At 39.6% G+C, this 27,192-nt stretch overlaps 1 pseudogene; it reads left to right on the forward strand.

Moving 5' to 3' along the window:
* Nucleotides 1-420: 420 nt before the first annotated feature.
* LOC114507311 lies at nucleotides 421-26,814 on the forward strand (annotated as a pseudogene).
* Nucleotides 26,815-27,192: the final 378 nt, after the last annotated feature.

A 27,192-nucleotide genomic window follows, 5' to 3' on the forward strand; every position in this document is an offset into this window, starting at 1 on the left:
TTGGTTGTAAAGTCATCTGATTTTGCAAAATTTCTCATAAACATGTTTTTTTCCCATTTGTTTTGGATAAACACATGTTGTTTTCTTCAGTCCTAATAGCCACATGTTACATACATCAACTCTGACAGGCACAGGTTGTTGTACGTCAGCCTCTGACAGACATATAGATGTTGTTTGCCACACTGTACTGTGCATGCTGAGGGGTTGTATCATTTCTCTGAGCCTTGCTGCACTGTGCATTCTCTAAGCATGCCTTTAGGTCCTGTTCTTCACAACTGTGAAGGCAAGCTTTTCAACTTCATGCCAGGTAGACCTCACCAGAGCACTGGGTTCTGTCCTCGTTGTGTAGCCATTTGCACTCTTCAGTTTGATTGAGGTACTTTTTTAAATTAATTTAAGGACCTCCTTTAATCAATGAGCATGGTTTTGGGTTACTGCCAAGTCACCAAGAGACTGTCAGACCTAAGTCAGCAGTCATGTAACTCTGTACAGCTTCAGAAAAGAGCCAGTGAGGCCACCAAAACCCTCAGCAGAGACATCTCTGAGTTCATTGTGATGGCTGCAGGTGCAGAGCTTCTGGAGGTCACCCTGAAACTCCCTCTGTTGTATGAAGACAAGAATGTGCTGTATGCATTCATGTGCTACAAGCGGGCCCTATGGCGGGCCCGTGGGGTCTCCAGGACCACGGCTGACACAGTAGATCTAATCCATTTGGTGGTCCACTGAAAGGGCTCTTAGTCTAACACTGACTCCTCATTCTGGGATTGTGTATCATTGTCTGTGTTAGCATGTAGTATTTCCAGCTATCTTCTGTTGTTATAAAATATTAGAGTAGTAAATTTGGTTTTTACATTTTTGTTCTATTTTTGTTTTGTTTTAGAGGTCCTTATCCTCACCCCACTCCTGCCATAAATCTCCCCTTCCACTTGTACTCTGCCATCTTTCCTCCATTTTGAAAAAGGAACTAAGGCCCCAAACAGGTGGAAGCAGAGTAGTGACACCATTCAAAGTCAGGGAGGAGCCAGCATAGAGTCCTGGTTCCAGCTCTCAGGCACTAACTTCCTTCTGTGTGCAGGGAGCAGAGAAGTAAACAAAGCCCACTTGATTTCCCATGTGCCTAGCCTGCAGAATCCTCCTACACATGTTTAAATGATCCAGGGGTTTCCTTTGCTCTTGTGTATCATTTGGGAAGGAAGCATGTATTCTGTGAAGTTGTTAGGTATATGTCCAAGTGTCGTTTGCTAATGTACCTGTGCTGTTTACTTTTGGTAATAGAATGTTGTGTCAATCCTCACTTCCAGCTCCCAACTGCGCCCCTGAGGGTTGCAGGACAGCTGCATACCAAAGACATAGTGCCACAGAATCCCAGAGGTGGCCTGGGCCAATGAGAGATGGGACAGTTGACCTAGGTTTTGAAGGAATCTAGAGTGGCAGAAGAAAATTGGTTCAACTGGTGCTGGAATGAAGGATTGAAGGCAAGTACAATGGAAATGATGGAGTCCAAGAAAACATCCTCTCTTTGCTGAATGAAGATTTCTTCAGTGGACACTTGGTACCAGTTTGGAGAGCCCTTACCTCCTTTCCTACTGTGATGTGCGTCAGATTTTTACATTGTTTTTCTAATTAAATTTATTGGGGTGACAGTAGTCAACAGATGTATCCTTTTTTTAAAATCCTCACCCAAGGGCACTTTTTCATTTCTTTTAGAGAGAGGAAGGGAGAAAAGGAAGGAGAGAAGAAAGGAGGGAGAGATAGAGAAACATCAATGTGCGAGAGAAACATCAATCTATTGCCTTCCGTACATGCCCCGGCCAAATATTGAACCTAAAACCTAGGTACGTACCCTGAACAGGAATCAAACCCACAACCTTTTGGTGTACTGAACAATGCTCTAACCTACTGAGCTACATCAGCTAGGACAGATGTATGTATACTTATCATATCAGAAGGACAGTACTAATGCGTCATTCTTGTGAAAGTCATAGTAAAAAATATATTTATATTAAAAATTGGCTTAGATAATATCTTAATTGCTCAGGTACCTTTTTCATTAATATCTTATACTTGTGTCATTTTGTTACCATTTATTGTTATAATTATTGGTTGAATTAGAATTAAATGCTTTTTTATTCCTTGTCTGTTTATTTATAAGTGTATAACTTCATTTCTAGAAAATAACAGGTAAAAATTAAATTCATTTTCATTATTACATTGTTTTAGTTTATCAGCTTCCCTCAGATAAATATTGGGCTCATATTCTTGAATTTGTGGTGTTTCCTACTTTATCTTTTCATGGTGTTTATGTTACAGAAACAAAAGCGGGCCAAAGGGCAATATACTATTACCAAAAGGAATTCCCCAGGCTTGTTATGTCTGCTGTCTTACAGGGAAGACATCTCTCAATTCCAGAGATTCTTGAAAAGGAAAGTAAATGTTTATTTAATGCTGTACAGACTTAAAGTAGTGACCTAATGTCTTCATCAAAATCCCAAAGTCCCTTAAAACACCCACAAACACACACAGTCCTTCTGTCCCCTCTTTGCCCAGTCTGAGGTATCATATCTCAGGAAAAGAAATAGAAGTCTGTGGCTCAGGCAGCCCCCAGTTGTTCCCACTAATCCGTGCTCGCTGGTAGGCCTCCCTCGGTTCTTGGCACCATCAGCTGTGTCGCCGAGATCTCTGCTAAAGCCGGGTGGTGGTTTCCCCTACTAATGCTGCTGGGGCCGCCACTCTGGCAAAGCCCAGTGGCTCTCTTACATGTCCACAGCTGAGTGGCTCTCCTTTCTATTGCCACAGCTGAGTGGTCCTCTCTGCACAATGGCCATGGGAGTCCCCACTCTGGCAAAGGCACGTGGTTCCCCCTCCCTTCAATGGCTGCCGCATCTGGGTTTAAATTCCCATGCCAATCTTCCTCTGCAGTCCCATTTCTGACTCCTCCCACCATTGGCTACACTTGCCAGCACTCTTATATCCTTCCAGCTTTACTGGGCTATGAGCGTGAGTCTGGGCTGGTGTGGCCCCTTGTCATGGAGCCAATCTTCTCCAAGCTCCCACACAGGCACTGTAACTCGGGGGACCTGCCCCCAGTTATGTCTTGGTGGGGAAGTTACTTCCATTTCCCAGGCTCAGAGCTTGGCCACAGCTATTTAACATATCTATGCAACCAGTTAAAAGTTATATATATGTTAAATGACCATGCCAGAGTTTAGCTGAAAACATGTTGCTATGCAAAACAGGTCTCAATGGCCCTGTTCCATGTGTCCCTTCCCACAAACCACACCTGTGCGGGGGGGGGGGGGGGGTGAGGACATCCTAATATTTCCTGGACACCTAATATTTTCTGGACCCCATTCCAAATCCCTTTTTGGGGACCCTCTGTTGGCTCCACCCTGTAACATTTATGAGTCCAAGGAAATCTTTTTTTCACTTTTGATATCATCTTATTCAGAAATCATTAAAAGAGTAAGTACTGGGGGACTTCTGGCCAAGATGGAGGCATAGGTAGACACACTGTGCCTCCTCGAACAACCAAATTAAGGACAACAAAAATTTAGAGATAAAAAAAAAAACAACCAGAAATGACAGAAAATTGAACTGGATGGAAGTCCAACAACCAAGAAGTTAGACACATTCATCCAGTCTGGTAGGAGGGGCGGAGTTGGGCGGCCGGCAGAGAGGGGTTGCAGCAAAGGCTTGCAGACCCTGGTACACAAAGCAGCAGTGGCTGACAGACCCTGGGCATGGGGTGGCAGCAGGCAGACCCAGTGAGGTGCACAGGGTGGCTGGCTGACTGAGCAGCCTCACATTTGTGTGCAGACCAGGTGAAGTTGGGGAGCAAGACAGATCACATAGCCCAGGGCCCCAGCTCAGGGAAATAAAGCCCCAAAACACTGATTGAAAATACCTGTGGGGGTTGAAGCAGTGGGAGAGACTCCCAGCCTCACAAGAGAGTTCACTGGAGAGACCCACAGGGTCCTAGAATGTACACAAGCCCACCCACTCAAGAATCAGCACCAGAAAGGCCCAGTTTGCTTGGGGGAAGTGGCAGAAGGGACTGAAATCCATCAGAGAGCGGAGCAAGCACCATTGTTCCCTCTCAGACCCCATACCCGCAGACAGTATCACAACCCAGTGACTGGGCTGACCTGCCCTGGTGAACACCTAAGGCTCCACCCCTTATACATAACAGGCGCGACAAGACAAAAAAAAAATGGCCCAAATGGAAGAACAGATCAAAGCTTCAGAACAAATACTTTTAAGCGACGAAAAGGTAGCCAGCCTACCAGATGCACAGTTCAAAGCAGTGGTGATCAGGATGCTCACAGAATAGGTTTAATTTGGTCACAAATTAGATAAAAAATGAAGGCTACAATAAGTGAAATGAAGAAAAATGCACAGGGAACCAATAGTAATGGGAAGAACACTGGAACTCAAATCAATGGAGTGGACCAGGAGGAAGAAATAAACAACCAAACAGAAAAGAACGAAGAAACAAGAGTTCATAAAAATGAGGAGAGGCTTAGGAACCTCCAGGACATCTTTAAATGTTCCAACATCTGAATTATAGGGATACCAGAAGGGGAAGAGGAAGAACAACAAGTGGAAAAGTTATTTGAACAAATAATAAAGAATTTCCCCAATCTGGCAAAGGAAATAGACTTCCAGGAAGTCCTGGAAGCTCAGAGAGTCCCAAAGAACTTGGACCCAAGGAGGAACACACCAAGGCACATCATAATTACATTACCCAAGGCAAAAATGAAGGAGAGAATCCTAGAAGCAGCAAGAGACAAGGAGACAATCACCTACAAAGGAGTTCCCATCAGACTGTCAGCTGATTTCTCAAAAGAGACCTTGCAGGCAAGAAGGGGCTGGAAAGAAGTATTCCAACTCATGAAAGGCGAGGACCTGCATCCAAGACTGCTCTATCCAGTAAAGCTTTCATTTAGAAGGGAAGAGCAGATAAAGTGCTTCTCCAATAAGGTTAAGTTAAAGGAGTACATCATCACAAGCCCTTATTATATGAAATGTTAAAGGGACTTATCTAAGAAAAAGAAGATAAAAAACATGTACAGTAAAATGACAACAAACTCACGATTATTAACAACAACACCTAAAGCAAAACTGAAAACAAACTAATCAAACAACTAGAACAGGAGCAGAACCACAGAAATGGAGGTCACATGGAGTGTTAGCAACAGGAGAGTGGGAGGAGCGGAGGGGGGGTAAGGTACAGGGAATAAGTAGCATAAATGGTAGGTAGAAAATAGACAGGGGGAGGGCAAGAATAGTATGGGAAATGTAGAAGCTAAAGAACTTACGACACATGGACATGAACTAAAGGGAGAGAATGTGGGTGGGAGGGGGTATGCAGGGTGGAGGGGAATAAAGGGGGAAAAATGGCACAAAAAATAAAATAAACTAAAATTTCCATGAAGAAAAAGAGGAAGTACTGAAAGTATCTTAGAGGTTGCTAAGTCTGATACATTATGATATTCTTATTCTTCCCTCTAACATTTGACTAGTGGTTGTCAAAATGCAGAAACTTCTTAGTTCATAAAACATTTCTGGTGTCTCAGCATAGGCCTTACTTCTAGAAAATCCTTCCTTCATATTGACTACAATCTTTCTTCTTGTAATTTGCTTTAGCTCTCTATGTTGGCACAATCTAGAATGAATCAAACCCCTCTTCAACATAAATACTTTTTGTAAATTGTTTAAAGATAGTGACCCTGATGACTAACCTCTGTTTTCAGAGATTCCTGCTGGCTTTTGAGAATCATCATAATTCTGGCAACTTTCTGCTGAAATCTTATGTGTATGACTTTACACATACATTTCAAAGAGTGTTGTTCAGAAGTAAGTGGGCATAATCCTACTACAGTTGTGGTCTGCCTGTGGATGGGAAAGGGTATCATCTTTCTTGTTCTATTGTATGTCTATTTCTATTAACACAACCTAATGTTTTAATGGCTTTTTGTAGTAGTCATAACTTACACCTGACATATTCATTCAAATAATATTTTTTATTAATCATTTTTATTGTTATTTTATTACAGTTACCCTGATTTTCCCCACTTTGCCCTTCACCTATCCAACCTCCCACTCCCACAGTCAGTCCCCACACCATTGTCCCTGTCCATGAGTCACTCATACATGTTCTTTGTCTAGTCCCTCATTCTTCTTTCCATCATTATCTTCCTCTCCCCTCCTCTCTGGCCACTTTCAGCCTGTTTCATGTTTCCATGCTTGTGGTTGTATTTTGTTAGTTATTTTGTTCATCAGATTCCACCTATAGGTGAGATCATATGGTATTTGTCTTTCACTGACTGGCTTATTTTACTTGGCATAATATTCTCCAGTTCCATATGTGCTGCTGCAAGGGTAAGAGTTCCTTCTTTCTTTCTTCTGCATAGTATTCCATTGTGTAAGGTGCCACAGCTTTTTGATCCACTCATTTACTAATCATTCAAACAGTATTCGTTGAATGTTTACTATGTAGTGGAGTCTCTTCTAGGCAAATAAAAGCAAACCAAACAAAAATACACATTAGCAAAGTATATTTAATGAAAATCTTCACTCTTTTCCATAAGGCTTATCATTAAATCATAGTCTCCATCTTGAAATATTGTAATTATCATTTATCTAAGTGTAGGACTCTATATTTTTTCGAGTTAAGTTTCATCTTGAAGTTTTCATCTTGAAGTATATGTTATATTATTTTAACATTAAAATTTTTTTCATGGAGCCCTGGCTGGCGTAGCTCAGTGGATTGAGTGCGGGCTGGGGACCAAAGTGTCCCAGGTTCGATTCCCAGCCAGGGTACATTCCTGGGTTGCAGGCCATGACCCTCAGCAACCGCACATTGATGTTTCTCTCTCTCTCCCCCCTCCCTCCCTTCCCTCTCTAAAAATAAATAAATAAAATCTTTAAAAAATTTTTTTCATGGGATTTTGATTTCATTATCTGATTTATTCACAATGATTTGGCTATGTGAGCAAAAGTGATAAAATGTATATCTTTATTAATATTAGGAATTAAAATGTTGAATGGGAAAAGGCTAAAGACAGAGCCATATGACACTGACCACAAAACTTAAGAATGATGCATAACATCATCATTAAGTATGCTTTGGGTATGAACAATTAACTATGCATTTGTCCACTTGATTGAACCTATATCCAAATCGTGTGTGTGTGTGTATGTGTGTGTATGATAAGTGACACCATGTACCTATACTCAGGGAGTTTATAATCAAGCAATATAGGAGCCCGGAAACATTTTTGTGAGGATGAATGATTCACAGGGAAGACGCTTGGAGTCAGGCCACTGAAGGACCTGGCCTGCAGACTGGGTTCTGATTTGCAGACGATAGAGAACTATTAAAAGATTGTAAGTAGGAATAGAATGGGGTAAAATTTATATTATAAAAACATATTTGCTGGCAATGTGGAGTTAAAAACGCTTGGAGAAAAATTTTTAAAGATTTTATTTATTTATTTTTAGAGTGAGGAGAAGGGAAGGACGGAGAGAAACATCAGTGTGTGGTTGCCTCTCGCAGGCCCCCTACTGGGGACCTGGCCCACAACCTAGGCACATGCCCTGACTGGGAATTGAACCGGTGACCTTTTGGTTCACAGATCTGCACTCAATCCACTGAGCCACACCAGACAAGGTGAGAAATTTTTGATTTATGTCTTAAATCCCTTTATTTTCAATAACTTCAGATGCATCAGTGATTTTGGATAAAAGCTGAACACATAAATGAGTCAGCCCTGTGTTCATTTGTAAGAATGGTGAACATGATTCACAAGAAAAAAAACCCTAAATGTAGTAACTTAGAATAAACAAAAATCTACTATCACACATAATTTCTGAGGGTCAGGGATATGGGAGAGGCATTATCTGGAATGATCTGGCTTAGGGTCTCCTATGAAGTTGCAGGAAGAATGTTGGCCAGCACTTAGTCATCTTAAGGCTTGACTGGGGTTTGGAGGATCAATTTCTCAGAAGTCTTACTCACTCATCTTTTGATTATAGGTCTGGGTTCCTTACTGGATGTTGACAGAAGATCTCATTTAGTTCCTTAATTTCTGCCACATGGATCTCTTCTAATAACATTATAGCTGGCTTCCCCAAAGAGAAAGTGTGTGTGTGTGTGTGTGTGTGTGTGTGTGTGTAAGAGAGAGAGAAGGGTCATTGCCTTAAATAAATATAAATAAATAAGCATGGCTTTATTCCAAAAACATTATTTTTTTAAAAAGTGAGCAAGCTAGATTTGGTCTGTGGGGGTATAGTTTGTAACATCTTTGCATGAATTCCACTTCTTTGACTTGCTGGTCTAAAACTCTCTCAAAGAAAGAATTAAAGTAAAATGCACACAGTTTGTTCTAAGTGACCACAAGATCACTTGCTTGGTGATCCTGGATTCTTTTCCTAAACATTTATATAGCCCACATCCAATAATGTAGTATAGCACTTTGCACAGCATTTTGCTCACTGGTCTGCAGAATCTATCATTGCCCCTGTTTGGACAATGCAAAAGATTTTTGCTCATGTTCCCTTTTGGGACATTTATACTTCTCTCAAGGACTGATGTTAGCAATATGGTATTTCATCAGTAAATTCTTTTGGCACCCTGAAATATGTTGTGCCTATACCTAAGAACTTGAAGTCATTTACCTTTTTCCACATTCGTTTTTTTCAGCTACAACCTTTAAATTTATATTCCAAGATAGGTTTGGCAAAGCTCTTTGTTCTCTTTATCATCCAATAATATTCCACTGTTCTCACTAGCATAAATAAGACACAGGCCACACATTTCCCACCAGTTAATGGCCCTTCTCTCGACTTTAATTATTTATTTATGTTTTATTTTTCAATTACAGTTGACATTCAATATTATTTTATATTAGTTTTAGATGTATAGCCTGTTGGTTAGACATTTGTATGATTTATCGAGTGATGCGGCTGATCATTCTAGTAACTCACCTTGCACCATACATAGTTATTCCACTATTATTGTTTATACTCTCGATGGTGTATTTACATCCCCATGACTATTTGCAATGGCCAATTTGTACTTCCTAAACTGTTTGCCTTTTTTACCCATTCCCTCTACCCCTTCCCATCCGGCAAACATTATTTTGTTCCCTGTATTTATGACTTTGTTTCTGTTTTTTTATTGTTGTTGTTTTTATTTTGTTCTTTAGATTGCAAATACAAATAAAATCATACAGTATTTGTCTTTGTCTGTCAAACACTGCCTGTGGTCCACCTTGAGCTATCTGTTAGGAGCTACAAAGTGATCCATGTTTGGTAGCTGCCTTTGCTGGGCCTGTATGCACATAGGAGAAGTCATGCTGTGAACCAAGGCTGCTGCCACCAGTATCAGGTCTGGAGCAGGTTGGCAAAAGGCAGAAGGTATGTAGAGATCTGCCTTTGCTTGCCAGCTGCCTCTAAGTTTCAGCCCCTGAAGAGCATTGGACAGTATGGGAGTTGGGTGAGCCTGGGATGAATGGTGTTCACCAGGTGAATACAGATTCAGGTTTGGTGCCAGTGTGGGGCCTTATACCATTTAGCAAAAGTCTCAGGGTACACAAAAGCCAGCCACCAACCACCTGGGGCCTGCCAACCTTTGTTGTGGGATATAGTCTTAAGGAGTCATCAAGTTGGAGTTAGTGGAGTTCACCAGACTACTGTAGATTCAGATTTGATTATGTGGGAGGGAGGGTTCAATACAGGAACAATGGCAACCCTCCCCCCAGCCCTTGTCCTGAAGCCAAACAGCCTTGTTTCTACCTGCATGTCTCTGGCATCTTCCAAGCTGCTATCCCTTTGCCAGAGTCCAGGGTGAGTGCCTATGAGCAAGTGAATCTGTGGGTGAGCCCTTTAAGAGGATGCCTGGGTTTCTAGCAGCCTTATGTTTCACCCAGATGGGTGGAAACCTCCACCGATTTCACAGGCAGATATTTTGTGAGTTCCTCTTCCTGACACTGGTGTTTCAGACTTGGGAACCTGGTGTGGGGCTGGGACTCCTCACTCCTCATGGGGAACTCTGATTCTCAACTGCCCATGTGAGTGTGAGGCCAGCACGTTTTGTGTCTCTGCCCCTCCTAACAATCTCCATGTGGCTTTTTTATATCATTTATAAGACTTCTGTTCAGCCTTTAGTTGTAATTTTGGTGTGGTGATGGGAGGAGGTGGGCAGTGTCCCCCTACCCTGCCATCCTAACAGGAACCTCTGCCTCCTCTGCTCTCTTTCATGACCCAGTCTCCTTTATAAGGCATTCTCATACACTGGCTCTTCTCCCCCACTTCCCTTTACTTTTCCTTTCCTGCCAACCCATTGAATAGCACTCTATTAACTGAAATTGCTCTCATTAACAAAGATTAAATTTGGTTTTGAAGAATATTTATTGATATTTGGAGGTTAGCTTTACCAAAATGTCATAACTTTAAGTTCAGATCTGTCTTCGGTAAACATCTCACTCAAACCACAGTCTTGTCACTGTTCCTCTGTTTCTGTTACTGAAGTCAGGGTGGTGTCACTCTCTCATATCCACAAGTTCATTGTTTTTAGGAAATAAATTTAAAAAGCTGACTGAGTTAAGTTCCACAGTTGGAACAAATCTTTCCACCCTAGACCCAGTAAGAATTCAATATAAAGTGATTTAAATTATCTTTATCTAGTACTTGTTTTATAGTTGGAAGCACATCAGGTCATGGAGAAGAGGATGGGTGTTGAGTATAAAAAAATCCAATGTCTTTTTTATAGATTAGAGTTATAGATATGTATAAGAATATTATATTGTTTTATTTGAACATTAAATTAAAAACTTACATTAGATTTAAAAATACTGCAATCCTGTGTGTTAAAAATGAAGCACATAGCCATGACTGGGTGGCTGTTGGATGGAGGGAGCATCATACATCCATAAACCAAAGAGGCTGCAGGTTCAATCCCCCAGCAGTGTGGGTACAAGAGGCAACAGATTGTTGTTTCTCGCACATCAATGTTTCTCTCTCTCTCATGCATGAGCATGCTCCCTTTCTCTCTCTCTAAAAATCAATGAACATATTCTTAAGTGTGGATAAAAAAACAAAGCACATAGATACTACTCCAGTTTGAGAAATTCTATGACAGAGGTTCTAAGCAAAAGCATTTTGGAAGGGTTTTTCACAAATAGTTGCTTTGATTATTCCATTATACAAAGAGGATATTTATTCTGCTTTGGTGATATTTTAGATCTTGCAAACACCTTGCAAACATCTCACAATGCTGATGTCAAAATTGCTATACATCAAATTGTACTTTGAAATTGTATTTACTAAAATATTAGGAATACTTAAAAGCAACTTTTAAAATTTAATTGATGTATGTTTGATGTTATTTATTTTAGGGGCAAATATAAAATTCATTTTATTTATTTATTTATTTATTTAAATTTATTTATTTATTTTCAGAGAGGGGAAGGTAGGGAGAGAAAGAGAGGAAGAGAAACATCAATGTATGATTGGCTCTTGCACCACCCCCCAACTGGGGGTAACTTGCTAGCAACCCAGGCATGAGTCCTAGACTGAGAATTGAACCAGCGACCCTTTGGTTCACAGGCTGGCACTCAATTCACTGAGCCACACAAGCCAGGGCTAAAATTAATTTTTAAAATATAGGGGTATTGGTACTTTTTTCTGCTGTTGTGAAAAATATGTTTTATCATCTTATCACCTTGATTTGCAATTGAAATGTTTTATAAAAATTGTAATATTTTTTAAAAAGATAATAAATAATTAATATAACCTTGAAAATTGCTTTTGAAATGTGGCTCCTGGAAACAAAGAAAAACAACTGATTAATATGAAATTAGTTAAAGACCCCCCAAAATATTATATTGATATAGTTTACATAAGCTTTATAAGGACCTTCTTTGGGGGAGGGTCATCACAAAGATTCTTATTATGGTTATTGTATTTATCAGAGTAGCAATGATAAGGGAATAAAGGTGGATATACCTAAATGTTCAAATAACTATAACAGAATGTTCTATACAATGACAAATCAGCAGATTTTATGCTGACCAATGAAAGAAGTTATCAAAAAACAATTAAATAAACCAAAAATAGAAAGTGATTATGGGTATAGTGGTCTCCCCTTATACATGGTTTGCTCCCATGGTTTCAGTTACCCAAATTCAAAGTTTGAAAATATTAAGTGAAAAATTCTAGAAATAAACAATTCATAAGTTTTAAATTGCATGCTATTTGAGTAGTGTGATGAAATCTCATGATGTCCCACTTCATCCCCGAATGTAAATCCTGCCTTTGTCCAGCAGACCCATGCTGTGTATGTTTTTCTACCATTCCCTCACTAGTCACTTGGTATCTGGCGCAGTTACCAGATTGTCTATCAGGGAGATTGAGAGAGAGAGAGAGACCCTATTTACATAACTTAAAGTATATTGTTATAATTATTCTACTTTATTATTAGTTATTATTGTTAATTTCTTAGTGTACATAATTTATCAATTAAAATTTATCATAAGTACATATGTATATGACAAATCATAGTGGATATAGCAGTCTTGGAAGATACCCATTAAGGGTCTTGGAATTATCCCCCATGGATAAATGGGGGACTACAATAATTTTTGAATGCCAAAAACAAAATTTTATTCCATAAATAAAGATCTGTATGCCTAAAGGGTGGGGCCCATTCCCTCCCAAGACAATAGAATGAGTAGACAATAACTGTCCTAGAAACTCTGGAAATACCAGGCTATTTGGATAAAAGGCTTTTAATAATGATTCTCACCTTAAGTCTCTCTATGCTCAATGAGTAGAGAAAATCTAAGTGATGAGATAAAAGTAAACAGAAAAAGAAAGATGAAAAGAATAAACTAATGTGCAATAAGTATTATATCAAAATGTACTGTACTAGGGAACAGATGAGAGTTCTGTTATCCATGTAAATGAGGCATAACCTGGCTCCAGCCAGCTTCTATTAAAATTTTTGCTAACATCACTTTTGAAGAGACAGGCTGATGTAGAAATGGCTCTAGGTCAATTAGCCCAAAGTGAATTCATCAAATTTGTTTGTTTATTTCTCTTAACTATATTAGTTTTAGTTGAATAGTTTTTATTTTGTTCTCATAACAGCTTTTTAGGTAATGATCAAATTATTTCTCCTCCAATTTGCTAAATAATCTTTCTTTTGTTTCTATTAAAACTGGAGACTAAGTAAGGGCCAGAGTGAGGGAAAGACTGGTAGGCCTAAGGACAGGTTTATGTTTGTGTGTGTGTTATTATTATGATTATTTTTTCAGAAAAGCCAGCACAAGCACCTTTATGACAATAGTAAAACTTGAATAGTAAAATTCATATGTAGTGCAGGGGAGGGCAGTGAGGAAGGGGTGCTAGGCAGCAATCATTTCTTTTGTCAGATTACTATGTAGGAGAGAGAGCAAAGGAGTGAGAGGGAGAAGAAGAAACCAGGAAATGGAGATCAGCAGGGGCAACCGAGCATCAATACAGAGGAGATGCTGCAAACCCTTCACCCTTTTCTCAGTTTCAGTGTCTTTGGTTATATTTTGCTTGTTTGTTTGTTTTGTTGTTTAGGTTCCTGTTAAAGGTGACATCATATGGTATTTGTCTTTCACCACCTGGCTTATTTCTCTTAGCATAATATTTTCCAGTTCCATCCATGTTGTCACAAAGGGTAGCAGCTCCTTCTTTCTTTCTGCTGCATAGAATTCCATTGTGTAAATGTACCATAGTTTTTTGATCCATTCATTTACTGATGGGCACCTAGGTTGCTTCCAACACTTGGCTATTGTAAATTGTGCTGCTATGAACATTGGGGTGCATAGGTTCTTTTGGATTGGTGTTTCAGGGTTCCTAGGATATAATCCTAGCAGTGGACTTGATGGGTCAAAAGACAGTTCCATGTTTAGTTTTCTGAGGAAATTCTACACTGTTTTCCATAGTGAATACACCAGTCTGCATTCCCACCAACAGTGCACTAGGGTTCCCTTTTCTCCACAACCTCTCCAACACTTGTTGTTTGTTGCTTTGTTTATGATGGCCATTCTGATTGGTGTGAGGTAGTGTCTCACTGTGGTTTTAATTTGCATCTCTCTGATAGCTAGCAATACTGAGCATCTTTTTACGTTTGCAGGAAGAAGTATAAAGGACATATGGACAATAACAAGGGGGCGTGGAAATGGGAGGGAGGTGGGGAGGGTTGGGATGGGGGAAAAGGTAGAAAACTACTTGAATAACAATTAAAATAAAAAAAGAGGAAATGCTGAAGCTGTGATGAGAAGCATCATTTTCTTTAGACAACACTCAATGGTTTGTCATAAAAGTTGGGCTTTCACTGGGTGTTAAGTGTTGACAAACAGCACTTTTAATTTAAACTCTGATTAAAGTGTTTAAAATTTAGGAAGTGCAGCCTGGATAGCTATGAGATGATAAAAGTCATGAATGTCTGTTAGGAAAAAGCCACAGGGTGGGAGAAGAAAAATATCTAGGTCACAAAGAAGGCTTCAGAGGTTCCTGCTGACCCATGGACAGATACCTGCAGTGTCCAATATCACAGTGAAAACAATTTGCTTTTAACATTGTGGAGGTCGCAGTCAAAAAAATTACACTGTAGGTTGCATGTATCTGAGAGATACATTCATTTATTTTTCAGTTATAATCTAGAAATTATTAAATAAAGAAATATAAAAACATAAAGAATAAAATTTTTTCTTTTTGAATAGTGGAGATATGGATATTGCTAGAAAATAAAACCAAAAACTGTCTTTAACATTAATTAATCAGAATATTCAATAGTTGGCTTGGCAAAACATTGTAACAGTCATTGTAAACATTATTGCTGTGCTGAAGGCCTGAGCACTTTTTACGACACTTGGAAAAATAGTTTGATAAGTGATTCATTTTGGATGCAGAGTACCTAACACATCTTTTCCTTTTTCTGCTTGTTGAGGGAGCTGTATCTATGTTGTTAGGATTTCCTTAAATTTGTGTTTGAAATTCAAGTTTTAGGTATAAAGGCTTATTCACACCTGTAAGGACCTGGAACACCTTTTTATTTGTCCGGATACTAACTGCATTATGAAATTTCTAATGAATATTTTGTGCCTTATTTTCACATTGCTGTTTAGCCTATGAATAGTCTGAGCATTATTCCTGCAATATTCACAATTGTGTAGAATGTAACCATAGGCCACCTTCTGGTATTCCTGGCCACATTATATGTACCTATTATTTAATCCACAGTGTCAACTCCTGACTTCATTTGATTGTAATATTCTATTATGTCAGGTTTTTGCAAATCTAAATTTATGGTATCATTGAAAAGCATAATTGAAACTAAAATTACATTTTCCCTTTTTGGGACTATGAGATAAAAGTATGCAATCTGCAAATGAGTTGGATTTTTCATGTCATGTTTTAGAAAACACAAATTTAAGGGGTAGCTAGGGTTTATTCTTATGAACAGTACCACATATGAGAGTCACTTATTTTTCAAGTTGGAGATAACATTTATATTAGTGAACCAGTTATCTGCTATAATATTACATCCAGACGAGTAAATGGGTTCTGCAAGTCTCTTGATTACATCTGCTGGTTTATTACTAATCAAGTTAGGACCTTTGAGCTGCTTACTGGCATACATTTCAAGATTTCCTGTGTAAAATACTTTTGAATTGATCATAGCAAAAATTTTAATACCATTGTTACTGGGCTTGGATTGAACATATTGTCTAAACCCACATTTGTCTCTAAATCCAGGTAGCATTTCATCTATCATTATGTTCTGTCTTATAGAGTAACATAATTTACAATTTTCTACAAATGCTGATAAAACATCTCCCACAGCTGCTTAATTTGTCCACTTTCAGGCACCTGAAGCAGGTAAGTTTGTCATCAAACCTGATACAAGTATGAATAAATGTAAATCTCTGTAAAGATATTGTAGTCTAAAAAGTTCAATCTCACTACCATCTGTAGTCTATAAATTCTGCAAATTTAGGTGATTGCTGTGATGTAAACCAGCTACATATAAGAGGCCCCAAAATGCTCCCAATTTGGTTTTGTCTATCTGTTTAGCATCTCCTTCTTGTGAAAACTGGCTTGAGATAGGATTTATGTATTTATTTGTACGTAATAAAATTATATCTACAATATCATTTGTGAAAAAGCAGTCCCAAGTTTTAATTTCTTTCTTGGAATTTTTTGTGGTTGGTTGATCTAACAAAAGTTGACACAAAATATTCTGTGGCTGTTTTCTAATTTGTCTTCTTATCGGATTTTTCCTCCATTTTGATTTTTTATCTTTAAAAAAACAAAGATGTGAAGAAAAATAAAGATCTTATATATGAAGGTCTTTTAAAACATATGAGTATGCAATTACCCCTCCCCTGTGACTGTGATGGAATGCAGTAAACTAAAAGAGAAAAAGTGGTAAAATTCAAAACCATAAAAATTCTAGAATAAAACATAGGCAGTAAAATCTCTGGCATTTCTCTTAGCAATATTTTTTTCTGATGTTTTTTCTCAGGCAGGGGAAACAAAAAAAATAAACAAATGAGACTACATCGAACTAAGAAGTTTTTGCACAGCAAAGGAAACCGACAAAATGAAAAGGAAACCTACTGAATGGTACAAAATATTTGCCAAAGACACATCTGATAAGGGGTTAACATTCAAAATATAATAACAGAACTCACACAATTAAAGACTAAAAGAAACAAACAATTCAATTAAAAAATGGGCAGAGAAACAGAATAGACATTTCTCTCAACAGGACATACAGGTGGCAAATCCACATCATTCATCACATCAGGGAAGTGCAAATTATTGTAAAGCCACAATAAAATAGCACCTCACACCTGTCAGAATGGCTATCATTGATAAACCAACAAACAACAGATGTTGACAAAGCTGTGGAGGAAAAGGAATCCTGGTGCATTTTTGGTAGGATTGAAAATTGGTACAGCCACTATGGAAAACAGCATGAAAGTTCATCAAAAAACTAAAAATAGAACTACCATATGACTCAACAATTCCACTACTGGGAATTTATCTGAAGACACCTAAAGCTTTGGGTTACCTTCATTTTAAAATTTAAGAATATATTTGATATCTATAGTGTTTACCTGGGGAAGTTCACTGGTGCTTGCCACATCATTACCTTTGATTATTCCCAGTTAATGGGGAGTACAGAGACAGTCCCTTTGTTGAAGCTGTCACTCTGAGTACACACTTCTACAGTTCTTTTTCCCTGGCTGACTTTGTCTCATACTGGAAACCATCTTTCTTCCTTCTTCCTTCACTTTTCTACAGAATCATCCCATAATTCTTGCACCTGGCATTTTTCCTCCCCTCCCCTCCCCTCCCCTCCTTTCCCTTCCCTTTCCCTTTTCCTTTGCTTCTTTTCTCTTTTCTTTTCTCTTCTTTTCTCTCTCTCTTCTGTCATCCTTTATTTTTTAATTTATTTTTATTTATTTTTAAAATATCTTTATTAATTAGTTATTACAGTTGTCCCATTTTTTCCCCTTTTGCTTCCACCTCCTGGTACCCCTTTCTCTCCAGTAATATGCATCCCCCTTAGCTCATGTCCTTGGGTTGTGCACATAAACTCTTTGGTTTCTCCATTTCTTATACTATTCTTTACATCCCCATGTCTATTTTGTACCTACCAAATATACTTCTTAATCCCTGCACTTCCCCCCCATTCTTCCCCTTCTCCTTCCTAGCTCTCAACACTCAAAATGATCTCCATATCTATGATTCTGTTCCTGTTCTGCTGGTTTGCTTAGTTTGTTTTTTAAGATTCAGTGGTTATAAATATGTTGCCCTTTTAATGTTCATAGTTGTGATCTTCTTTTTGTTAAAAAAGTCCCTTTAACATTTCATGTAATGATGACTTGGTGATGATGAACTCCTTTAGCTTTACCTTGTCTGGGAAGCACTTTATCTATCCTTCCATTCTAAATGACAGCTTTGCTGGACAGAGTAATCTTAGTTGTAGGTCCTTGCTTTTCATCACTTTGAATACTTTTTGCCAGTCCCTTCTAGCCTGCAAAGTTTTTTGGGACATCAGCTGACAGTCTTATGGGAACTCCTCTGAAGGTAACTCTCTGCTTTTCTCTTGCTGCTTTTCAGATTCTCTTTTTACCTTTAACCTTTGGCATTTTAATTATTATGTGTCTTGATGTGATCCTCTTTGGGTCCAACTTGTTTGGGACTCTTTGTGCTTCCTTGACTTGTATGTCTATTCCCTTCACCAAATCATGGAAATTTTCTTTCATTATTTCTTCAAATAAGTTTTCAATTTCTTGTCTTCCTCTTCTCCTTATGGTTCCCTTATGATTCAAATGTTAGTATGTTTGAAGTTGTCTCAGAGGTTCCTAAGCCTATTCCCCTTTGTTAAAATTCTTTTTTTATTCCTGCTGTTCTGATTGAATGCTTTTTTTCCTTCCTTGTGTTCCTAATTGTTGATTTCTCAGCTTCATCCACTCCACTGTTGGTTCCCTGCAGATTTTTCTTCATTTCACTTAGTTTAAGCTTCATTATTTTCCCTTATGTTTTTGCTGTACTCAGTGAGTTCTTTGAGCATCCTGAGCACCAGTGTTTTGAACTCTGTAGCTGATAGGTTAGTTATCTCTGTTCCATTTAACTCTTTTTCTGTTCTTTCATTTGGGACATATTTCTTTGTCTACTCAATTCAGCAACCTGTTTTTGTTTCTGTGTATTCAGTAGAGCTTCTTTGACTCTTTGTCTTAGGAAAGGCAACTGTAAATCATGTGGGGTAGGGCCTTAGATAATCAATAGGGTGGGACAACCCCCTTCACCACTTGTGGCTTTGTGTGGGGAGAGGGCTTGGAGAGGTGACAATGCTGCTGCCTGGCTTCTGACAGTTTTCCTAGCTCTCTCCCCATTTCCAGTTACTTTACCCACTTCCTATATGCGACTGGTGCCCTTCCAGCTGTTGCTCTGGTGGTAAACCCCAGAGTGGGTGGGTTTTCATATGTTCTAAGTACATGTGGGGCCTTTAAACTTACTATCTTGAAAATCCAGCAGTTTTTTCTGCTGCCCCAACTCTCACTGGTTTTTACAGCCAGAAGTTATAGGGATCTATCTTCCTGGAGCTGGAACCCTGAGGTGTGTGGTCTGGCCTGGGGCTGGGGTCACTCACTCCTACAGTATCCCTCCTGATTTTTATTCACCACACATGAGTGTGTGACTGCCCCTTCCGCTGCTGACACATCTCCAAGTCCTAACCATCTCCACGCCTCTTTGCCCATTTCCACAGCTCCACCCCTCCTACCCATCTCGATGAATGTGGCTTCTTTAAATCTTTGGTTGTTGTATTTCCATACAGCTTGATTTTCTGACAGTTATGGTTGTTATTTGTTTTGAGATGTAGTTGTGATTCTCTATGTGTTTTCACAAGAAGGCAAAGTGTGTCTACCTACACCTCCAACTTGACCTGAAGTTGCATGTGGCAGTCTTTTATTGCCATTTTAGTGATTGCAGAGGCTCTAGGCAAAAACTTAAAAGCACTTATTTCTGTTCCTAGGAACTTCAACAAACAACAAGTGCAGGCAAGGATGTCAAAAAAGGAAACTCTAGTATACTGTTGGTGGGAATGTAGACTGGTGTAGCCCCTGTGGAAAACAGTATAGAATTTCCTCAAAAATCTAAAGATGGAACTGCTTCTGATCCAGCAGTCCCACTATTGGTACTATACCCTACAAATCCTGAGGCATCAATTCAAAAGAACCAATGCACCCCCATGTTCATAGCAACATTATTTACAATAGCCAAGTGCTGGAAACAGCCTAAGTGCCCATCAGTAAATGAGTGGATCAAAAAACTGTGGTACATTTACTCAATGGAATACAAAAAGAAAGAAGGAACTCCTACCCTTCACAACAACACAGATAGAACTGAAGACTATTATGCTAAGTGAAATAAGCCAGGTGGTGAAAGGCAAATATCATATGATCTCACTTATAAGTGGTACCTAATAAACAAAAGAAATAAATGAGAAAAATAGAACCAGAAACTTGGAAATAAAGAACAAACTTGTGGAGACCAAAGGGGAGGGGGAAGGAGGATAACAGAAGAAGGAATTGGAAAGGTGAAGCAAAGAAACATGAATAAAGGACTCATAGGCATGGACAATGGGGATCATTGACTGTGGGAGTGCGGGGGGATGGGGTTGGGATGAGCAAGGGTGAAAAAGGCAGGACAACTGTAACTGAACAACAATAAATTAAAACAAAGAAATTGCATATAAAAAAGAATGTAAAAGTACATGTTGAAATATTTTTGATATGTTGAATTAAATAAAATGTATTATTAAAATTTAAAAAATAGAATAAGGGCTCTCCTGAGCATTAATTCTAAGAAGTGTTCTAAGATGTCTCTCCAAACTTTATGATCTGTGTGACTGAAGGACAGAAATTTATATTATAGACAACAGGAATAAAGTGGAACACTGACTACTGTATTTGAGAAGCAGAGATGGGGACTTCTAGCACCACATGTGACTTAGAGAAAGTCGCTCTTCAATTTTATGACGTCTGTTACCTGAGATGAGTTTTATTTAATGATGTGGCTACCATTAATGTTTTCCTATCCCCTTACTTGAGGACCAACTTACACAAAATATGTGCAGTAAAAAGAATCAACATCTGGTAAAAACATAAATAAAGTTTGTTTCCCATCATACCTGTGAGGTATCATTGTTCATATCTTACAATTAAATGAAAAGAAATGCAGAGTAATGAAATGACTCTCAACCCATGTATCATATGATTCACACAGTTGAAAACTAAGGTCAATGAACTCTGGTTTCTGATTCATTATTTTAAGTTCTGGTAAAGTTCCTTCTCTCCAGTATGTTGAAAACTTAAGAAGAATTTTTTTTCCTACTAAAAAAACTTATGTACTAAGGGGAGAATATTCTTATACTCTTTCACTCTTTAAGCCTAAGTGGCTAAAGCTAAGACTCTTGACTTCACAAACAGGTTATGTAATCTGGCTCAGTTAACTGGTGGGTGAAATTTCTCTGTATTTATATACCCTCTGTGGTTTGAAGCCATGCAAACTGTACATTGTAACTCACTGCCCTTGTTTTCAAACTGTTTAAGTAATCATTTCTTATTAGCCAAGTGTGAAATAGTAAGGAACATGAACATAGTAAAATTAGGTTGAAGTAACTGGTCATGGATTGAGATTGATGATATTATTTAGTTTTGCATCATTTTGCCAAAACCATGGGGAGTAACACAGTTAAACACAGCAAAAGAATAAGATGTGATTTCAACAGATAAGTGTGAGTTGTCTTAAACCCTATAAAAGTGTTTATGGTGATTATGACCTTAAGTTTTCATGCACTATAAACTGTAGCAAAATATCTGCTCCCAGCTTGAATGAAGTGAGACATAGTCTCCTCATAGTTATAATGTAAGTGCTCTTGAATGGGACAAAGCGCCTTGAGCAGTTTCTGGCATTTAGCAGGGGCAAAATAAACTGATGTTTCCCTGTACCCTTGCTGATGAAGTTTTTAAACAGGCAACAAAAGAACCTTTGAATACATTTTCAAGATATTTCTGTCTATTAAATTAGTATGTTTTGCTAAATTAGTTGATTTTACTGTGCTTTTTATATTATTACTTGGCTAAGATAACTTTAAATAAGTTACCTTTTGAGTTACTATTTTGCACCTTTTAGATGCCTATATAAGTATTGTGTTAAATTTGGCATGCATTTACCAAAGAAAACGATATCCAACATCATTCTGCAAAGGCAAGGGCAGGAAATCAAAAGTCCAGCCCTCAGAATATTTTGCCCCAGGCACTGCCAGCTGGATTAAACATTTGTCTCTAAAAAAGCATTGCCCTAGGTAGTATGTCTGAAGTTTAACCTCAAAAGTAAAATATCAATTATTATAAGCTATAATGCTAACCATGTGAAAACATTAAACTAATAGATACTTTGTTGGCATGGTTATTATCCAGTGACATAAAATATTAAAGAACCCTAGTAAGAGTTACATATAAGAAATATGAATAATAATTTTTAAGACAAACAATAAAAATATGCATTAAAACATCCATTCATCAAAAATGAAATAATCGAGGTAGTTACCTTTTTCTATTGAAAAAATTTTCTAATGAAAAGTCCTTCTATATATTTAAGTAGAATTATATTTATAAAATTAATAATGTCAAATACTTTTTATTTTTTGACATAAACATAAGTGAAAAATTATACTTAGTTATTCTAGGAAAAACTGATGTTTTATAAAAGTATTTGGAAAGAATTCACTCACATACATGTTCTTTTGTTGCTAATGAAACCTTGGCTGTCAAATGAAAGGAAAAAAAATATGTATAAACAATAGCTTTTCTTCACAAGTTATATTTTAACTTTAATAGAGTCTTAAGACACTATTAATTTCTAAGCAGGTTTAGAATTTCAACGATAAAGAAATACTTCTTTTGTTAAGGCATATTTGTGTTTTGAATTTCAGGGCCTCTGTAATGACATTGACATACTTATTAAACATGTTAGTTTTTTTTTTCATTTTATGCTAATCTTTTAAGCCACAACTTGAATGATCAAATAGAGAGAGTGAATATAACTATTTAATGTGCAGAATTTCATATAACCATTTGTATTTATCTAGCTCTTTAAGTTTCTAACTCACTTTCATGTTGTTAGTCATTCACCCACCATCTGTATGCATATGCCTGTATTTTTTGGGCTATAACATGCACTTTTTTCTCCCAAATTTGGGAGGAAAAGGCAGGTGTGTCTTATAGTTCAAATGTAGCTTACCTGGCTCACTGTGTGTGGGGGTGGTGGTGGAGCGGGATCATAGGTTGTTAAATATTTTAACACAATTTTTGTTTCAAAAAAGTTTTCCCTATTTTCCTCCTCTAAAACCTAGGTGCATCTTATGGTCCAGTGTGTCTTATAGTCCTAAAAATATGGTACATGTATGAGGTCCGTTTCATGTAGAGGAGGCAGAATGGCATTGAGACAACAGATTGCAGCATTGAGCATGTGGACATTTTTTTCTCCATTGTCTTGAAATACAATAGAAGAGAAGTATAATGTATTTTGCTTATTTGAAAGAATCACCTAATTCCTACACTGGATTTAGGTCATGTGCACTGGAAGCTGGGGAAAGAATTACACAATATTTAGATTAATAGAATATTTATTAAGGGTTTGATAGGGGGCTTAAGACTTGGAAAATTTTAGCTTAAGCTATATAGCCATAAATCTAGCAGGTAATATGTATGTTAAGCTTTCGTTTCAGAAACTACAGATAAGGCCCATCTTGGTGCCTGGGAAAAGCAGCTGAACTCCTGGGGCATTGGTTAGAGATTACTGCCTGGAGACCAGGCAGAGATTACTGCCTGAAGATCCATAGGAGCTTCAAAATGAAGTGTGAACAGCCTTAGCTTATTACTTGCCAGGTGGTGGCTTTGCTTAGCCTCAGTTCTGTGGCTGCAGCTTCGTGGCAGAAGGTGCCCAGCTGTGCAGACCCACTGGTGAGCCTCCTGTAAGCTACCAGGCTAGCATAGGCACAGGCAGAGGGGCCCTGCCTGGTGGTGGAGCTGTGGCATGCCTTGAGAACCACCAGTTTGAATACTTTACCTGAGGATGAATGTCTTGGTGACCATCACCCACAACCACTCTCAGGGCTCTGTGAATGTGAGCATGGGCCACTCTGGGACACGTGGGCGGTGACTTCTACCTGTGCTGCCTCCATTAGAATGGAATGTTCACGGACAGGATGTTCCAGAGGCTCGGTACACCGCTGCAGTTGTCACACCTGTGTACTTTCAGGTGCCTGAGGACAAATATTGCATCCACTGCCCTGACAAGCAAGAAGAGGAAGAAGAAGCAGGAGAAGCCCAAGCCCCTGGTATAGTAGATGTAGGCACACATCTCACCCGTGACTGTCAGCATTCCAGACACCACATCCCAAGTCATCAGCCCCCTGATCTCCTCCAGGGGAACCATCAGTGCTGCAAACTCCTTCCCATTCAGTCCTGGGGAGTAGGATTTTAGGGTCCGAAACTGGCTATGTGATACCATCTGACCTAAATTTAACGGCTGACAACGTGCAGCCAGAAAATGAAAAGGAAGCTTTAGGTGGAGATAGCATAAAGGATGATTCAAAGTCATCCCTGTGTATTTCTGTACACAATTAGTAGTATAAGCAATTATGATTGATCCCGATAAGCAGCTCACCCTAAATGGAATTTTTACACACATCACTAAAAATTATCCATATTGCAAGACTGTGGACATGGGCTGGTAGAATTCAACTCGCCACAATCTCTCTCTGAATTGTCATTTCATCAAAATACCACTTTCCCAGGAGGAACCAAGCAAAGGCTCATTCTGAAGGAAAGATCCTGCCTCTGGAAGCAAATTAATAAAGTAAGTTTTTTAGAAAAAGATGGCCTAGGGGAGTGCCCTGCTTTAGACCCCCTCTGGGACCACTCTTGTCTGGAAGTATCCAAGCTGCTCCTAATCACCCTGGAGTTCTGTCTGCTCACTCCATTGGTGTGGTCCATTGGTCCAGACTCTTAAAAGTCTCCATTAAGAGTCCCTCCATTGCTGTGGAGGGTAGGAAGGTTTGCTGGCACCCTCTGGAGCCCCAAGCTTGGTGCCTCACAGCCCAACTTGGTTGTCATCCATGGGGCGTGGTTTGTCAAGTGCATGAGACTTCGTCTAGTCAGTCTGTTTCATTTGCAGTGCAGTGACAGCTGCCCTTCATGATACAGTGCAGTGACAGCTGCTCACACCTACACTGTCTCTGCCCCCATGACTACCTCTGTTACAGGGTGCAGCCAAGAGGGGGGACCCCAAATGGGCATTTGAAATGCGGTCCAGAACTTAAGGTGTCCAGAGGATTTTAAGATGTCTCCATCCCCCACCCCAGGGTGTGGGTTGGGGGAAGGGACAAATGGAGCAGGGCCATTGAGAGCTGTTTTGAGAGCTGTTTTGCATAGCAACAGCCTTGCAGCTAAGCTCTGGAGTGGTCGTTTGGCATATCTATAACCTTTGACTGGTTGCATAGATATGTTAAGTAGCTGTGATCAGCTCTAAGCCAGGGGAATGGAAGTAACTTCCTCACCCAGATGTAACTGGGGGGGGGGGGTCCCTGAGTTACAGCCCTTGTGTGGGAGCTCAGAGAGGATTGGCTCCAGGACATGGGGCCACACCTGCCCAGACTCAGGATGGCAGCCCAGTAAAGCTGGAAGGATATGAGTTCTGGCATGTGAAGCCGAATGTGGGAGGAGTCGGAAATGAGGCTGCAGAGGAAGATTGGCCGCAGGGATTTAAAACCCAGATTTGGCGGCCATGGAGGGGAGAACCATGCTGCTTTAGGAAGGAGAGCCATGTGCAGCCCTGGGGAGGAGAGCCATGTGCAGCCCTGAGGAGGAGAACCATGCTGCTTTAGGAGGGAGAACCATGCTGCTTTAGGAGGAGAACCATGCTGCTTTAGGAGGGAGAACTATGCTGCTCTAAGAAGGAGAGCCATGCGCAGCCCTGGAGGAAGAGAACCATGCTGCTTTAGGAAAAGAACCATGCGCAGCCCTGAGAGAGGGAGAACCATGCTGCTTTGAGGAGGAGAACCACGCAGACTTGACGGAGTGGAGACTCCGGCAGCCCTGAGGGAGAGAACCACGTGTCTTTAGCAGAGTGGAGACTCCCGCATCCCAGAGAGAGGGAACCACGCAGCCTGGCAGAGTGGGGACCCCCACAGCTTTAGAAGGGGGAACCACCACCTGGTTTTAGCAGAGATCCCAGTGACTCATCTGAGGGTGCCGGGAACCCAGGGAGGCCTCCCAGTTGAGATGGAGTACTAACTGAGAAGAACTAGAGGACTGCCTGAGCCATGAACTTCTATTTCCTTTCCTGAGATACGGTACTCTGGACTGGGCAAAGGGGAAAGGAAGGAAGGACTGTGTGTTTGTGGGTGTTTTTAGGGACTTTAGGATTTTTGATAGACATTAGGTCACTACTTTAAGTTAGTATAGCATTAAATAAACATTTCCTTTCCTTTTCACGAATCTCTGGCATTGAGAGACATCTTTCCTCTGGCGGCGGACATAACGGACCCGGGGCCTTCTTTCAATAATAGTATATCATCCCAGGCCCCCCTTGTTGTGTTCTGTAACACCTCAACCTCCCAGCAGCCCATCATGCAGATGGTTCACATGGTCCACAAGTTCCCAGCTGCATCCAACACCAGCATGGCTGGACTGGCCCCAGGGAACAGGAACACTGTCACCAGGCAAGCTATAATCAATCACTCAGGAGGCCTTGCTGGCCCCTCTTAAGGCAGAGCTGCAGAAGAATGGAGATCACCAAAAAGTGAAAGTGGAACCTGTTACTGAGATGAACTAGGCCACCCTAGCTTCCGCCAGCAGCGCCTGAATGATATCTGTGCAGATAGTCATCATGTGCAATAGGCACCTCTCTCTAGGTCAGCAGCAGCTACTAATAAAAACTGCAAAAGGGCCTCAGCCTGGTGATCCCCGTTATGCCTGGACAGATGAACAATGCAGGGGTGAGTCCTCTTCACATGCTAGTGACACAGGTATCAGTGTCAGACTTCCTGCCCACAAAGCACCAGAAAGGGACCAGCTGGAGCAGCAGGAGCTGAAGCTGGTCAACACCAAAGATAATGAGAACATCATCAATGCCCTGGGTATGGATGGACATGCTGTTGGTGCTGTGAGGAAGAAGGGCATTCAGAACTAGCAGCCAGGACAGCTTTCCTACTTCATTGTTAACTCTGTGGTGCCAAAAGGAGACACTGTCTCTTACTGCTGACCTCAGAACACATTCTCTATGTGGGCAGAGGGCACTGCGGTTGGACTTCACAACAGAACTGAAAACACAAAACCCAGGTGGACTTAAGATTTTTTAAAGATGGAAATGACACCTGAATTTTAAAACCTCACAAGACAGAAAACTGTACTTGAACAATAATTAAAATAAAATAAAATAAAATAAAATAAAATAAAATAAAATAAAATAAAATAAAATAAAAATAAAACCACACAAGGAAATCTGGTTCTAGCAAGGTCTCCCTGCCCAGTGCACATCCTTTAACTCAGGTGTCTCCAACTCAAGGCC

Source organism: Phyllostomus discolor, chromosome 10 (assembly GCF_004126475.2).
Source record: "Phyllostomus discolor isolate MPI-MPIP mPhyDis1 chromosome 10, mPhyDis1.pri.v3, whole genome shotgun sequence".
NCBI lineage: Eukaryota > Metazoa > Chordata > Mammalia > Chiroptera > Phyllostomidae > Phyllostomus > Phyllostomus discolor.